General features: G+C 43.4%; 1 protein-coding gene and 1 pseudogene across 2 annotated transcripts in view; one reads left to right on the forward strand and one right to left on the reverse strand.

Moving 5' to 3' along the window:
* Positions 1 to 1,242: 1,242 nt before the first annotated feature.
* On the reverse strand, positions 1,243 to 2,389 carry LOC308422100 (ribosome biogenesis protein NOP53-like; annotated as a pseudogene). The gene is made up of 2 exons: positions 2,165 to 2,389; positions 1,243 to 1,938 (listed from the first exon to the last, which is right to left on the reverse strand). The product of its transcript is annotated as a ribosome biogenesis protein NOP53-like (transcript).
* An 11,521-nt stretch (positions 2,390 to 13,910) lies between these two features.
* LOC308421369 (type-1 angiotensin II receptor A) overlaps positions 13,911 to 15,484 on the forward strand; it is a 41,741-nt gene continuing 40,167 nt past the window's right edge. Inside the window, exon 1 of the mRNA XM_080917724.1 lies at positions 13,911 to 14,015. The gene's annotated coding sequence lies outside the window, so the exon portion shown is untranslated. The remainder of the gene's footprint in view (positions 14,016 to 15,484) is intronic.

Here is a 15,484-nt window from a genome sequence, read left to right on the forward strand (position 1 = left end):
TTGGACAGATTTACCACTACACTACTCTGTTCCCCGGCTATGAGATCCATTATAACTTGTGGTTTCTCCAGGCCATGAGCTTCAGCTACATCTTCCTTCCATCTTCTCCTTCTCCCCAGATCCTCTCTTCACCTTCCCTTCTCCTGTCCAATCACCAGCTCTCGCCTTTATTTACAGTTAAAATGGGAAGAAGGTTCTGATAAAGTCACCTGAGTCTGTACTAGGCAGCTGTTCTTGGGGTAGTGGAATTAGCATCAAAAAACAAACAGCTGCAGGACAATCCACAACAAGTAAGACCAAAATATTCTTTCAGAATAGAACCATCACACTTTTCCCTAAGCCACAGTGCCAAAGGCACCATTTTATACCCAGTGGCACCTGCATGGTTAACCTTCATCTGGGTTACACGAACCTTTGACACATGGCTCAGCTGCCTCCTCTTCTGTTACTGGGACCTTCCACTTGCTGTTCTCTGAGTAAATTCTGGCCCAGCGAATCTCCAAGTCGGTCTCTGCCTCCCTATTCTTTAAACACAATGCTATACATTCCTAGTTTTCTAGCCTACCTGAGCTGTGTTCTGATGGTGGTGGTTGTGATGCTGGGGGTCACATCCAGAGCCTTGTACAGAATGAGCTGTCACTCAACCACTGAGCTGCATCCTTAGCATGGTTTTGAAGTTTTTCCACTTAGAGTCTATGCAGTATCGATGCTGTCATTACTAACTAGAAATTATAGTTGGTTTGAAGTTGTTTTGATTAATCAATTAGGCATGTCTTTTGGTAACTAAAGCCTATATGTGTGTGTGTGTGTGTGTGTGTGTGTGTAATGTGTGTTTGTATGTAATGTGCATGTATATGTAATGTATGTGTAATAAACATTACTTTAAAAATAAAATTTATGGGCTGGATACATAGCTCAGTGGTTAAGAATACTGGCTACTCTTCCAAAGGTCCTGGGTTTAATTCCCAGCAACTACATGGTGGCTCACAACCATCTATAATGGGATCTGACACCCTCTTCTGGTGTACAGGCAGAATACAGGATACATAATAAAGTCTTAAGAAACTTGTGAAAATATTTTAAATGTGTAAAATGGATCTGAAAAAGTATTCAAAGAGATAGCATTTCGTTCCCCCACAAGGTCATATGCATTGATAAGCAGTCACTTTCAATGTGATTTTTGTTTTTTGTTCTGTTGGTCACAGCACTTTATTGAGGGACCGGGCTCCGACATCTGCACATCTACAGCTGAATCTCACCGTAGGCCCGCTTCTCCACCAGCTTCACTTTGTGTTTGCACTTGAACTTGGCTCGCTCCCGGGGTTCAATCATATTTTTCTTCTGGAAGCTCTAGAACCTGTCTCAGAGAATGTTACCCTCTGGCTTCGGTGTCCTGAGTGACAGACAGCTCAGAGCTGAGCCGCACATCAATGTCAGAGGCCTGGTACTCGAGCTGCCCCAACCTCCAGTGCTTGTCAACCTCTACCAGTCGACACATGCGCCGCTGCTCTCCCGGGCGTGCCAGTTCTGCCAGCCTCTTGACCACTTGAACCTTGAAGATCCCACACAGCCTGAAGAGTTCTTGGTGTTGAAGCCGGGCTGCCCTCGCTCCGGCAGCTTGCAAGCAGCCTTCTCCCGCCCGCTGCTCTGTCTTCTCCATCCTCTTCTGAGGACCAGCAGCACCAGTGGGCGAGGTCTTGGTGGCCCCATCATCAGCCTCTGGCTGCTCAGCACAGCTGGGCTCATCCTCACAGTCAGACCCCTCCAGCAGGCCCTCACAGACTCCTGAAACACAGACTCCTGGGTGGCAGCTTGCTCTGCGGTGGGCAGGGCCAGCTTTTGCTCCAGCTTTTCTGCCTCTTTCTCATGCCGCAGCTCCACCCCATGGGCCTCTCGAAGCAGGGCCTGGTGATCTTCAAAGGTTGGGTTGTAGGAGGGCTCCCGCAAGAATCACCACCGCAGTGCACATCCCTGGGCAGCTCTCCCTGCTTTGCCAGTTTCTCCTATAGCTCCTTCTTTCGCCTGAGGTTCTTGGCATTAGGGACCTGGTGTGCGAGGATGTCTTTAGGAGCAGGGATCTTAGACTGATTCTCAAGGGCAAGGTCAACCCATAGGGGTTTTTGAAGACGCCAGGACTTCTTCTGGATCCAGGACCTCTTCTTACTTGGTTCTTTTCTCTTGAAACCAGTGTCCACGAAGAAGAGCTTTTCGTCTGGGGCCTCTGCCAACAAGCCACCGGCCGTGCGCTCTTGTAGCCATCTTCTAGGAACTGGTCTACCTCTAGTCCCAGCGGCTCCTCCACCGAGGTGGGCCGCAGCCCCAGGAAGCCAGAGTCCGCCTGGCTCTTCGAACCGCACTCCCCACCGCCCTTTTTACTACCCGCAGCCATCTTCTTAAAGGAAGAAGAACTTAGTCCAATTTTTGTATTTTTATTCAGGAAAAGTCAATGGTTTGTGAAAAGACTAGTTTACCTATTAATGCTTCACTTTTTTAACCATTACATTTTTTTTTTAATTTTAATACGTTTCAGTGCAATAAGTATCTTTGCAGATGAATGTTGAGGGTAAAATGTATGTTCCATATGAATTATGTTTCTGAATGAAAACATCGTTATGTTTGTTAGCAGAATGCTTGAGCCTCAAACACTATATTAAACAACTTCATTTGGAAATTAACAGGCAGGTTACATGAATTGAAAACTTCTTCCCCAGAACTGTATTCTATAGAAATCGAGCCTTTCCATTCATTAAGGGAATACACGTGATCGTGGAAGACCATGTCTGTAATCCAAGCGCGGGGACATGAAGCAGGCTGGTCACGAATATGACATCAGCCTAGGAAAGAAGTTCAAATGCAGCTGGCCTACAAATCGAAAACCTTGTCTCCAGAGCAGTTACATTTCGCTGACAGGGCCCATAAGGCGCCACGAATTGCAATTCCTCCACGTTTACTTTTACTTAAAAAAATATATATATCCATGAAGGTGGACATTGAAAATCCAGACCATCTGCAAGAACTTTCTAGTAAGAAAGAACAGGTGCTCCGTGTGCTTGTCAGCACGGTGTGACAGTCACACCTCGCAACTACTTCTTCAAGCTGAAATGTGTTCGCACTTTCCTGGGTGCCATCTTACCTGCTGAGCGGCAGGCCTCCCCCACAGCCTCTGGATTCACACTGTGTGAGCTGTTGATGCAAAGCGAAGGGAAACTCTGAGGTCACACTTCCCTGCAGGAACTTCTGACGCCCGCTGAGTTCTTTTAGAAACTTTGAACGTCTTTTATGTCCTTGTGATTTAACAGGAAAGTTGGTTCCGATGTCATATAAGAATATTTCCAGGAGGAAAGAAAAACCCTCCACTTGCTTGTTTATATGTTTATTTAGAAACCAGATTGTCCTATGCAGCCCTGACAGGTTTGGGACTCACTATGTAGATCAGACTGTTCCCAGAGTCACTGAGGTCTGTCTGACTCTGTCTCCTGAGTGCTGGGAGTGAAGTCAGGTTCCACCATATCTGGCGTTACCTCCATGTTTTTATATGGCGTCTCGCTCTGTTCGTCAGGCTAGCCCTAAATAGTGCGTCCAGAGGAGCTTCTGCTAAGGTCCCTCAAAAGGCCTGCGGTGTAAACCTGTCCCCGGATAAGCCATTTGCCACACAAGATCTCACACTTTTTATCAGTTTTATAAAGAATTTTTTTCGACATACAGACATTCAAGTCATAGACCATGCAGAAAACTGGCAATGGCCGACAGGCTGCACAGCTAGTTAAAAATGTAATTATAGCAACGGCTATTTGACTTTACAAGATGTGCAGGGGGAGGGGGTTCAGGGGGGACTCAGGAAATTACCCAGTAGTTAGCATCAATACCAGGGGAGCAAAAGAACAAGAAATAAGAGGATCGATCAAGAGGTACTTAGGCAAGAGCACATTAATGAACCGGAAGCAGCAGGAACTCATGCAGAAAAGACTGTGGAACGCAAACCAATTGGACAGGACGGATACAAGGGCTGGAGCCAGAGGAACCCAAATTTGGCAATTTTGTGTTAAAGCAACAATCCTGTGAAAAGTATGAATTAAAGTCATCCTATGAGAGTAACGATAAAATTAGCTTTTGAGAGGAAGCGCAGTCTTTTGGAAAATCTCGCTACTCAGAAGACAGTTTGAACCCAATCGATGCTTTGAGCACCGGCTCCACACAGCACATAATGAGTGTTAGAGAATTAGCTCGCCACCCACTGACAGGCTCAGAGCTTAATAAGCGATTATCCAGCCAGCCAAATACGGGCAGTTTGGGAAGGTTAGTTTTAAAGTAAACCAAGGATAAAAACTAGTAGAGATTAAGTTCTAAAACGATGAAAACTCTTAGCAATCCCAGGCCCTTGAGTTGCTATATTAATTTTTACTTTTTTCTCATTTACTTTATTTCATTTGAGAATTTCACACATTGTTTACAGCCCACTCAGATCCTCTTCCAATTCCAATTTCTCCTGTGCATCCCCAACACACACACAAACACACACAGACACACATGCACACACACAGACACACATACAGACACATATGTACACACATACATATACACACAGACACATATAGACACACACATGAACACACATAGGCACACATGCACACAGACAAGTACACACACACACACATACATACACACACACACACACACACACACACACACACACACACCACTGAGTTTATTTGGTGAATATGTGTTTAGGACTCACCACTTGGGTTTGAATTACCCATCCTTAGAGTAGACAGTCCCTTTCTCAGCAGCCATTACATACCATTAGCTCTTTATCTAAGGGTAGGTTATTTTCCCAAAGCAGTGTAATTCTCAACTGCACTGTAAACACCTATCCTTACATCTCATCTCTCATGGAAAAAAATTTTTTTTTCTTTTTTTGCAGAGGCCATTTTTTAACTTATGTGAGGGCTTGTAACACAGAATGGGGGTTGACAGAATGGAAAATATTTGGACTGTAGAGGCAAGCTGAAAATTCCAAGTGGACCAGAGGAAGATGGTGACTGGGCTCTGTTTACCAGGAGTTCTCCCTAAGCCAGTGGAGCTCAGGACAGTTCTAAGCATCTCTGCTCTAACAAGACATGCTCTGAGAGCCTGTATGGATGGTAAATCCTGCCACTTGGCAGGAATATGTACGTGCTCTGGAGAACAGAGCTAAATGACAGCCATTGTGCGATGTGAATAGACTGATGTCCAGGGAAGATGGGACTACTATGCAAAACCGGGCCAGTGTATGACGTATGGTAGCCGACGCTGGGATTGTACCGGAAGTCATGATGGAGTGTCGCCGCAGCTGGCGCTCCCTAGTCTCCTTACTTCTTCTTAGTCACTTAGACTCAAGTAGAATTTTGCAAATCTCACTCAATTATATGAAAATTAAACTTGAAAATGTGTGATTTCTTTACCCAGGTGAAACTATGCATACTTCACCAACTGGAGTGAAAATTCCAAATAATATTTGTGAAGAAAGAAAGAAAGACGGAGGGAAGGAAGGAAGGAGGGAAGGAAGACTTGACCTACTAAAGCTATCTAACATTTATTAATCTTAATTACAGTCACAATTACCATACTTGTTCATCTGATCCCATTTGTACCGAGTTAGGCTCTATTATAAGGGACATTTTACTGATGACTAAACTGAAGCAGTTTGAACAACTTGGCCAAGTCAAACAACTAGTAAATGGAATGCTAAAATCCCTTTTCCCAAGTGTGTTATGTAGCCATTTCCTCCAAAGCTAAAGTCTTCCATCTTGGAAGGAAGTGTTCTTAGTCAGGGAAGGAAAGTGAAACACCAGAGTATTTTAAGACAGGAGGCTTCCAAGGAGGTAAGACAACAAGCTGTTCTGGAGCTGTGGTCCTCACCCTGCCAATTCTGAGACCTGTTAATTCAGTTCCTCGTGGTTGTGGGGACCCCCCATCATTAAATCATTTTTGTTGCTACTTCACAAATGTAATGAATGAATCTTAATACAAATATCTGACATGCAGACAGTTTAGATGATCCCAGTGAAAGGGTCATTTGACCTCCAAAGGGATTGCAACCCACAAGTTGTAAACCACTGTTCTAGGGGACGGACCAACACTCCTCTGTTGTACAGGGAAGCCCCCATCAAGACAGAAAGAAAACAACTCAAAATAGTTTTGGGAGGTTCCTGAAACTGATCAAATTTACTAAGCTACCCCCTTCCTCCCTAAGAGTCTAAGAGTGAGGACCAAATATCACTCTCAGACTAGACAAGCTGCGACTTTGACACAAGCCCAGCCTCCTGGAGGACGTTGACATCAGCCAAGAAGCCTGAAAGCAGTAAACCAGCCAAGCTGCCTAGAAGAAGAAGAAAAAAGAGGAGGATAAGAAGAGACCAGTCGAGCTGCCTAAAAGAGACTCAGACCAACCTCTCCATCTGGAAAGGGCACTCTACAGCCTTCTGAGGCTCTGCGGAGTGCTCCAGGTCCCCTCACAGGCAGGCTGTCACTGATGCTGGGTGGGCTTTCATGATAGAGCTGTCCTACATCTTCTATAAGTAAACCCAATAGAACTCATCTCTTCCCTGAGCTGGAGTTTGGTGTTAGAATATACGTGACCCATCATGGCTCCCTGGGTGGAGTGAGTAGACATTTGTTCATGTCTCTCTAGGAAAAGTCTCTCTTACAACTAAGTGCCAGGAATCATCTGTAAACTGGCGTTTCCAAGCTCCATCGGTGCCCCTTTAAATACGTGTCAGGTCTCTAGACACCTAATTAACTCCTAGTTGTCCACAAAATTGTGCTATGTTTTTATCTTCAAAAAGAGGCATAAAGTTCAAAGGAGAAAGTAGTAACTACTGGTAGATATGAAAAGAAAATTAAGCTCTTGCTCTCTTACACTCTCTTACTGTCTCTTGTTCTCCCCCCTGCTCCCTCACTCTCTATTCCCTTCCCCCCTCTCTCTACATGCTCATGGCCAGCCTCTACTCCTCTCCCCCGCCCCTGCCTCTACCACCCTCTTAACTCCTCCCACAACCTGAATAAACTCTATTCTGTACTAAAAAGCAAATTAAGAAACTAATCTTTGATCTCAATTTTTGAGGATAGGCAAGTTTTCAAATAGAAGGTTAGAAGGTAGGACAGTCTGAACAATGTGTCATATAGGATAAAGATTAAAGTAGAAAATTGGGAGAATGTAAAGATAGAAAAGGATACGAGAAAATGAAGTAAAAGGAAGCCTTCAAGGGTTGAGAGTGAGCAGTAGTCTTTTCTAGCATTAGTCCTGGCATGCTACAGTACCAACTGGCTAGGCAAGAGAGCTTTACTGGTGGAATAGTGGTATTGCTGTTACATGGATAACCAACTGATTTCTGATTGGCTCCGAGGATTATTCCATACAAGGAAATTAAGGCTCACGAATGGGGAGACACTAAAGTGAGCCTACTACTTGTGTTTTTCTAGGTTGTCTCCCAAATACTTATGTTTGTACATAGTGCATAGAGTCAGTCTTGATCAAAGTAGCTTCTCTTTTCGGCAAATGGCTGCAAATTCAGATATTGTGACTGACTAATAGATTAAAAACAAGTGACTTTTGAGTGCTCAACCATAAATGGGACACTCATGAAACTTCCTTCAAGCCTCAGAGAACATTATGAAAGACAGGTTCAAAATAACACAAGGGCAGACGGTGGATGGGAGGGAGGAGAACTGAGTTTTTTGTTGAATGCTGTGGTTGCCTGGATAGGGCCACCACCAGACTGAACCTAGGAATGGTTACTTATGAACAGGGAAGAGGTTAATAGGGCCCTGCCCTGCCCTGTAGAACCAAATGGGAGTCAAGGGCTTTGAGGAAGAGGAAGTCATTGTCTTCAGGGATGTAGCTACTGGTGAGTTACTTGTTCTCAGCAAATAGCTTCATGATCATGCCTACACTATGGTCCAGGTTAATCCCAGGGGGCCACAAAACAAAACAAAGCAAACAAAAGAAAAAGTCAGGAATTGAGAATGGCAACTTGGAGGCAGCTGGAGGGTCTGCAGGGGACGAGGACGGCAAGCGGTGGGGAGGCACACGCGTGACCACAATGCAGTATGTACACGTATGAAATTAAGAAAAATAAATTCATTTTAAAAGATAAAATGGTCCTATATGACTTTTGGTAAAAGAGGTGAGACACAACTCTGTGAATTTGGGCCTTAAAAAAATAATCTAAAACCTACTTAGAGGTTTACAGATGCATTTTGAGGTTTAATAATGATCATTATTTTTCCATTCATGATAATTATATTTTCCATTTTGCAAAGTGCCTGGGATGATAACTCATCCCTAGGCTTTTAGCTTTAAAGAAAGAGAAAATGAGTTAGGTAAGATACTGCTGATGATGAACAAGCTTATCTACAGAGGTACTTCAGCTCAGCGGAAATAAGATAGGCAGGAAATAAAACCACAAACACTGAAACTTTATCCCGCCTCGAGTGCCTTATAAAAAGGAGTCCAAATAAAAAGTAGAAACTGTGAACGGAAGTGTGCTTCTATGTTCCTGTTTCACAGAACTTAAATGTCCCACAAGAGTTCCCAAGGCCATTGATTGATGGCGTTGTCTGTGTTTTAGATACAGTTTCCTGGCTTCTGTTTACAGATACTTAGCTTATTCAGAAAGAAAATTTATCCTATAAAATGTATCGAAACATTTATAAATTCTACAATTATAGTAGTAATACTGATATAGGAAGGAACCAGTATATTAATAAAATATATAAATTTTATAGATATAAAGTAAATTTTGATGAAGTGCTGAAGAGCAGAAAATCCCATTTATAGGAACTCTTTTTATATATACAGAGGATTTTGTCACAAAATAGAAGATTATTCCAAGACAGAGAGAGGAAAGAGAACAAAGCTGAAGGTTGGGAGTGCTGAACTTACAGACAGAAGACATGGTTACAGCCAAGTTAGCTGTAATATAAAAGTCATTAAAATGTTAAGGTCACTGGGCGGTGGTGGCAGATGCCTTTGATCTCAGCCCTTGGGAGGCAGAGAAGCGGATCTCAGGGTTCAAGGCCAGCGTGGTCTATATAGTGAGTCCCAGGACAGCCAGAGCTACACAGAGAAATCCTGTCTTGGAAAAACAAAAGACAAACCAACAAACAAAAATGTTAAGGTCAAAATTAAACACCCAGAGCAGAAACTGGATCTCAGTTCTTTACTCACAGCAATAAGGTTTTCCTCTATGGTGATCTATCCTTAAGGACTGTTTACTAAAATCTAGTGTAGAAAACAAGAATTTTGTCTCTTCCTTTTGCTGAATGAGGCGTTTAAATCTGTCTCTAACCACTAAGTTTATGCTTCATTGGTAGATAAGACATCCACTTGCTGGTGGCCTGCCCAGTAGGAAAATTTTTTTTTCCTTAATGTTAAAATGCATTTGCATTTGGGGTATGACAGAAGATTTATCTTAATGGAACAATTCAAATCTACAAATAAAATTTAAGTTGTTAAACAACACAAATATTCTTTCAAAATTAGTCAAAGCTTTGGCTTTACCTAAGATCCACCTCTTTTGGAAACACCATCATCTTTTGATAACACAATTTCTTAGAGTGTTATAAAAATGTTTAGTGAAAGTCATCTGAACAGTACAGATTATAGGGAGACACAGACATTCAGTTCACTTTAAATATAATAACCAAATATTCAGAGATGATGTAGTCCTTCTCTGAAGATGGAGACAGCCAGCCGGGGAGAGGCATCCTGCCAGGTACTGTCAACCGGCTCCTGTGCCGAGAAACTTCGGGACATGACCTCTTGAGTTTCCATTTCTCACATCAAGCATGTTCCAACTGCTTTTGTGAACACATCCACATACACTGCAGAAGTGCTGGTAGATAAGCCCTTCAGCTGCGTTGTGAACTGAGTACCATGAGGGGCTAGAAGTCCTTTTCTACATGTTTTTTAACTCTGTGCTTAATTTTTTATTGTCTTGATTCTGTGTATATGTGTGTGCTTGTGTGTGTGTGTATGTGTGTGTTTGAGAGAGAGAGAGACCAACTGAGTCTACCTAGCATTGCTAGTATGTATGTATGCTTAGAGCTGAGCTTTCAGGGATCCCATCCCTGGACAAAACTGATTCTCTTCTCTCCACAGCCACTGAGCTCTTCACTGGAGGTGGGAGACTCTGGGATCTCCCCATTTACGACGGCATGTCCATTGGGTTTGCCATTATGCAGGTCTTGTTTAGGACCATAGTGGATCTCTGTGGTAACCTCTGAAAACAGAGCTTCTTTGGTGAGGAATGAGAGCTACACTAATCTGTGGGATATTTATAACACACTTAGGAATGGTACTGATTTAGAAAAATGGCAGTAGTAGGTTCTCCTCTTGGGTCTGTGACATCTCCAGCCACTGGGAGTCGGCTAGGCACAGTACAGGCATGCATTTCCTCCCATTGTGTGGGCCCTAACTTGAATTAGGCAGCTATTGGTACCCCAAGATAAATGTGCCACTGTTACCCTACTGGAGATATCTGGCCAGTCCAACCATTGTGGTTGGTTCATAGGCTTTCAGTCTTTTTTGGCAGCCCGCCCACCACCTTCTGATAGAATGTGAGCAAGTCCCTAAGGTCACAGGTCTTCCAACTCCTGTGTCCAACGTGTGTGGTATATTCAGAAGTCGGGTCTTACTTTTGAGCTCTGGAGGACAACTAAGGGCATTGCTCATAGCCCATATTGTTTTGGAAAGCTGACCAACAACTTAAAGACTTCTCATAGTTAACACTGAAGTTATGACAAGGGAGTGTATGGCTCTTGTGAAAATTATTATCACCTAATGTAGTATAACTCATGTAAGTGTACACCACACACACACACACACACACACACACACACACACACATACACAAGCACACACATACACATGTACACACACACATATTTTAAAATAAGTTCATAAAATAATTTGTTGTTTTATGGCCCTTTCAAACAGCCTGTCATTTCTTTCTCTTTCTTCCCTCTCCCTATGAATTATCCTTCCTTCTTGCTCTCCAGTATGGGTCTCCCTCATTTTCTCTATTTGTAGCATAACCCTCCTGCTACCCCCACTCTCTAGGGTTTCTCCTCCCCTCTGCCAATGATCTTTCGTTTTCCTGGTTCTTAGGACACCTCAGGTTACATCTGGGTTCTCTTACTCAGTTTAATACTTCCTAGTTCCATCCATTTACCTACATATTTGGTGATTTTATTTTCCTTTTATAGAGTTGAGTAGTGATCCGTTTGTCTACAAACCCCATTTTAGTCACCCATTTGTTAGCGGAAGGACATTTCCATTTCCTGGCTATGATGAATAGAGTGGCTATGAACGTGAATTCAGTACAGTGAGTAGCTGTCGGGTCCCTTGGGATTGTGACAAGGAGCATTGTAGCTGGCAGATAGATTTTTAGTTTCGAAAAATGTTCACCCTGATTTCTATGCTGGCTGCATCCGTTCATAATCTGACCAGAAGCAAACAAAGGTTCCCCTCTTCGAGGTATCCAAGGTAACATTTGCTACCAGCTGCTTTCTTGGTCTTCACTTTTCTAACTGGGGTAAGATGGAATCTTAGACTAGTTTAATTTTCATTTCTCTGACTGCTAAGGATGTTGAATGTTTCATAATATATTTCTTAGCCATTGTTATTTCTTCTTTAGAGGACTCTTTAGATCCAGAGGCCATTTTTTAAATTGTGTTTTTTTTTGACTCTTCCCCGCCCCAAGTTATTTATATATTTTAGAAATTAATATTATAATTTAATAATTTATATATATTACATGTTATAAGCTAATACTATATATTATATCATATGTCAAATGTCAAATGTCATAGATTATATATGTTATATGTTCCATATTATATGTTATATATATTATGTCAAATGTCATGTTATATATTATATATCATTTATGTATGTTATATATTATATATAAATTTATATGTATATCACATATTATCTATAATCAAATAATTTATATATTTTGGAAATTAATGTATAGCTGAAAAATATTTCTCTCCTACTCTGTGGGCTTCCACCTTCCTCAGTTGGCTGTTTTTGTCTCTCTCCCTGTGCAGAAGACCCTTAGTTTCTATGGGGTCTCATTTGACAGGCTTTGGCCTCAGTTCTGGAGGGAAGAGAATTCAGGGAACTCTTTCCTGAACTTGTCTCTTGCAGTGCACTGCTTCTGTTCTCTTCCAACAGTCACTGTTCCACATTTCATACTAGAAGGCCACCTGCACCTTTAAAAAGATACTGAATTTGTATCTTTGCAAAGATTCAGCTAACATGCCTGTGACTTTTCACAACATCAGAACTGATTGGATAACACTAAACTCACAAGGAATATTGACTTCGTAAGAATCAATTTGCTAAGTAGTCTCTAATTTCTTGATAACCCAATAAGGCAAATGCAGAAGCAGACTCTTTTATTCCAATCTTAACTATGAACATTAACATTAACTATACATCACACACACACACACACACACACACACACACACACACACACACACACACACACAAGTGCTTTACAGATTGGCTACCTAGGATTGAAGAGTATCTAACAGGGCTCAGGGAGTTGCAAAGGCGCTTGAGGAGCAGGTAGAGTAGCTAAAGGGGTCAACAAGGGTAATAAGATAACATGGAGGTCTGCTGCTAAGAGTCGGGCTTTGAGCAGAGCCATGGGCGGAGGCTTTCGATGCCAAGCACAGGACTCAGTCCAGAAGGCAGACAGTGGGCAGATGAGCGTTTTCTGGGGCACACAGGGTGGTAAGATAAGGACTTCTTGTGGCCGAAGCCTTAGGGCTTCTCTTCACGGGACTCAGATGAGAGACCTGCACCCTTTCCCGGTCTGTGAGTGCAGTGTGCTGTCACCCCGGTTATGGTCCGAGTGTGTTACGGACCCCATTTACTTTAATTTTTTTAAATAGTAGAGCCCTTTCTGCTTTAAGGAATAGGTTGTTAATCCTGTGGCTAGCGCTAGGCAGATGGTGTTTATGTACCCACCAAGGTGTGAATTCTACGTCTGCATTTTCACTTGCAGTGGAGTTGGCCCTGTTTGTGAAACACGACTTTTGCTGTTTGTAAGCCATTGTTTTGCACAGTGTGGGGTAAGTCAGAGCCAGGCAGATCCTGGCCTTGGTATCTTTATTTTTCCACTGGATTTGAATGGCTAGTGAGAATTTGCATCTCCATTCATAGAAGCTGTTAGTCTGAAGTAGGCTTGTACACTGTTGCCCGAGTTTGGTATCAGAGTAATTCTGGCCTCATGATGCATTTTGTCGTTTCGTTTCCTTCCTTCCTTCCCTTCTTTCCTTCTTTCTCTCTTTTCTTTTATTAAATTTAGAATTGAGTTCACTTTGTTCATCAATATTTTGTGCTACTTTGTTTTGGCAGTCTGTTTGTATTTTTTAAATTACTGCAGCTCGAGCCACGTGTAAACGAGGAGGAAATGATAATCTTTCATTTTACAACTCTGAAATTAATCCATGCCATCTGTGATCCACAACAAAAGCGACAAATTTTGAGTCAGCCACAGCAAAGACAAGGGAGTTCCCTAATTCATCCTTAGAAGTTCTCCAAGTTTTTTCCCTCTCTTTCTAAGTGGAGCGTTTATCTTGGAGTCAGTTCATGTGGCCTTACGCCCACCTCCCTCCATTTTCAACACTTCAGGACCAGCTGAGCATGGATCAGGAAGGCGACACTGGGTGACTGAAGCAGAAAAGGCACCGTCAGAAACTGGAGAGGGAGCGGGTTGGACAGAGGGTCTCGGGGCGGGGCAGGGGAGGAGTGCAAAGCCCAGCCTCAGGGCTGGAACCTGCGAAGCAGCGACGCCCCCTAGGCTATAAATATGGAAGTGCCTAGCTGCTGATCTCAGGCAGTTGGGAGGGACTGGATGATGCTGTTGGGCTGGAGAGGACTCGTGGCGGCTTGAATCCTACTCCTCGGGTCGCCTGGGTGGCCGAGGCCGGTACCAGCGCTGCCACTTTCCCGGGTGAGTCCCAGCCCAGGCGTCCCGCCAGGGTGGTGATAAGATGCGGAAGGGGTCGGTTCCTTGTCACCACATCTGAATCCAGAGTACTGGGGACCCAGGGGGACCCAGGGGAGCGAGCTCATTCCCGGCCAGCGGAATGAGCCTGGATCAGGTGGGAGGGAAGTGCGCTCGTTTGCAGCGTGGTCCAAACGAGTCATAATGTTTTGATCAAACTCTTTCGAGTACAGGATAGAAATCTACAGAAACGGGAGGCAAGCAAGCCCTTTTCCCTGCGTGCTTTAAAATAACGGTTGTATTTTAGCCATGACCTGAGTTTAACCGTGGCCTGTATGACCGCGGGGCCAACTATCCCAAGTTGTGTTACTTTGAGTTTAAGATTGTCCCCAGGCTTAACTTTGTTTGCCAGTAACCCCTTCACCCCCCACCCCAGCCCCGCACCGCCTTCTCTTCTTTCTCTCCCTGTCTGTTCTGCTAGTGGGTCATTGGTGTCAGTCAGGTGGGCCGAACTCCATCACCACAGGTCTCCCCCTCATTCTGATTCCTATCAGAGATGGAGAAGCTGGAGGCTGCGCCTAGGCAGGCTGACTGCCTGTAGTCCCCAAAGATCTGCAGTGGTCCCGTTTCGGTACTGAACCCAGTGAGCTTAGGGCTCTCCACTCTCCTTCCTCATTCCCCATTCCTCAGTCTGTAGAAAATGTAAGCCAATCCTACCTAAGGCTTCACCTCCCCCCCACCCCATGTTTTGTCAAGCATAGGAAAATAGGCTAAGGATGTCTTTGTTTGTCCATGTATTTCTTAAGCATAAAGACCCACCATCAACTCTGGAGAGACAGTTTTGCGTATGTAGTTTTTTTTTTTGTTTGTTTGTTTGTTTTGTTTGTTTCATGGAAGTTTGTGCACTTTGTGCCCTGAGGCCTCATTTGGAAATTGGCAACATTAATTTCTTGTGTCATTCTAGGAAGAGAGGGAGAGAGAGAGAGAGAGAGAGAGAGAGAGAGAGAGAGAGAGAGAGAGAGAGAGAGGGTTTTAACCCTTTTTACAAATCTAAGGACGCCAAGAAGCTTGTTTTGGTGTTTCATCTCCTTCTTTGACCACAATCAAACACTACCTGTCCTGTTTTCCTGTTTCGGAGCCATTAAGGGTCCACCGGGAAACTCACTTCTCCATCCACAGGATCAGTTTCCTCTTACTGCCCTTCTTGTCCTTACCCTGAATTAGCTGCGTGCTACGAAGAAAAGAAGGTTTTTACTTGTCTAACGATTCCGAGTCTCTGGTCACTGTCCAGAAGGTCTCTTACAGTCATTAAAAACCCTCTATACTTTTTTCTTCTTGTTTATGCTGACAAAATAAAAGCCAGCTACATTATTGTCCCATGATAAGGGTTTCGAAACTGTTCAATACTGTCATCTCTGGTCAAATGTTTCTTAGTGTGAGTTCCACGGGTCCATCCTCAAATCACAGGTGATGAT

This window comes from Micromys minutus (assembly GCF_963924665.1).
Source record: "Micromys minutus genome assembly, chromosome: 6".
Taxonomy (NCBI): Eukaryota; Metazoa; Chordata; class Mammalia; order Rodentia; family Muridae; genus Micromys; species Micromys minutus.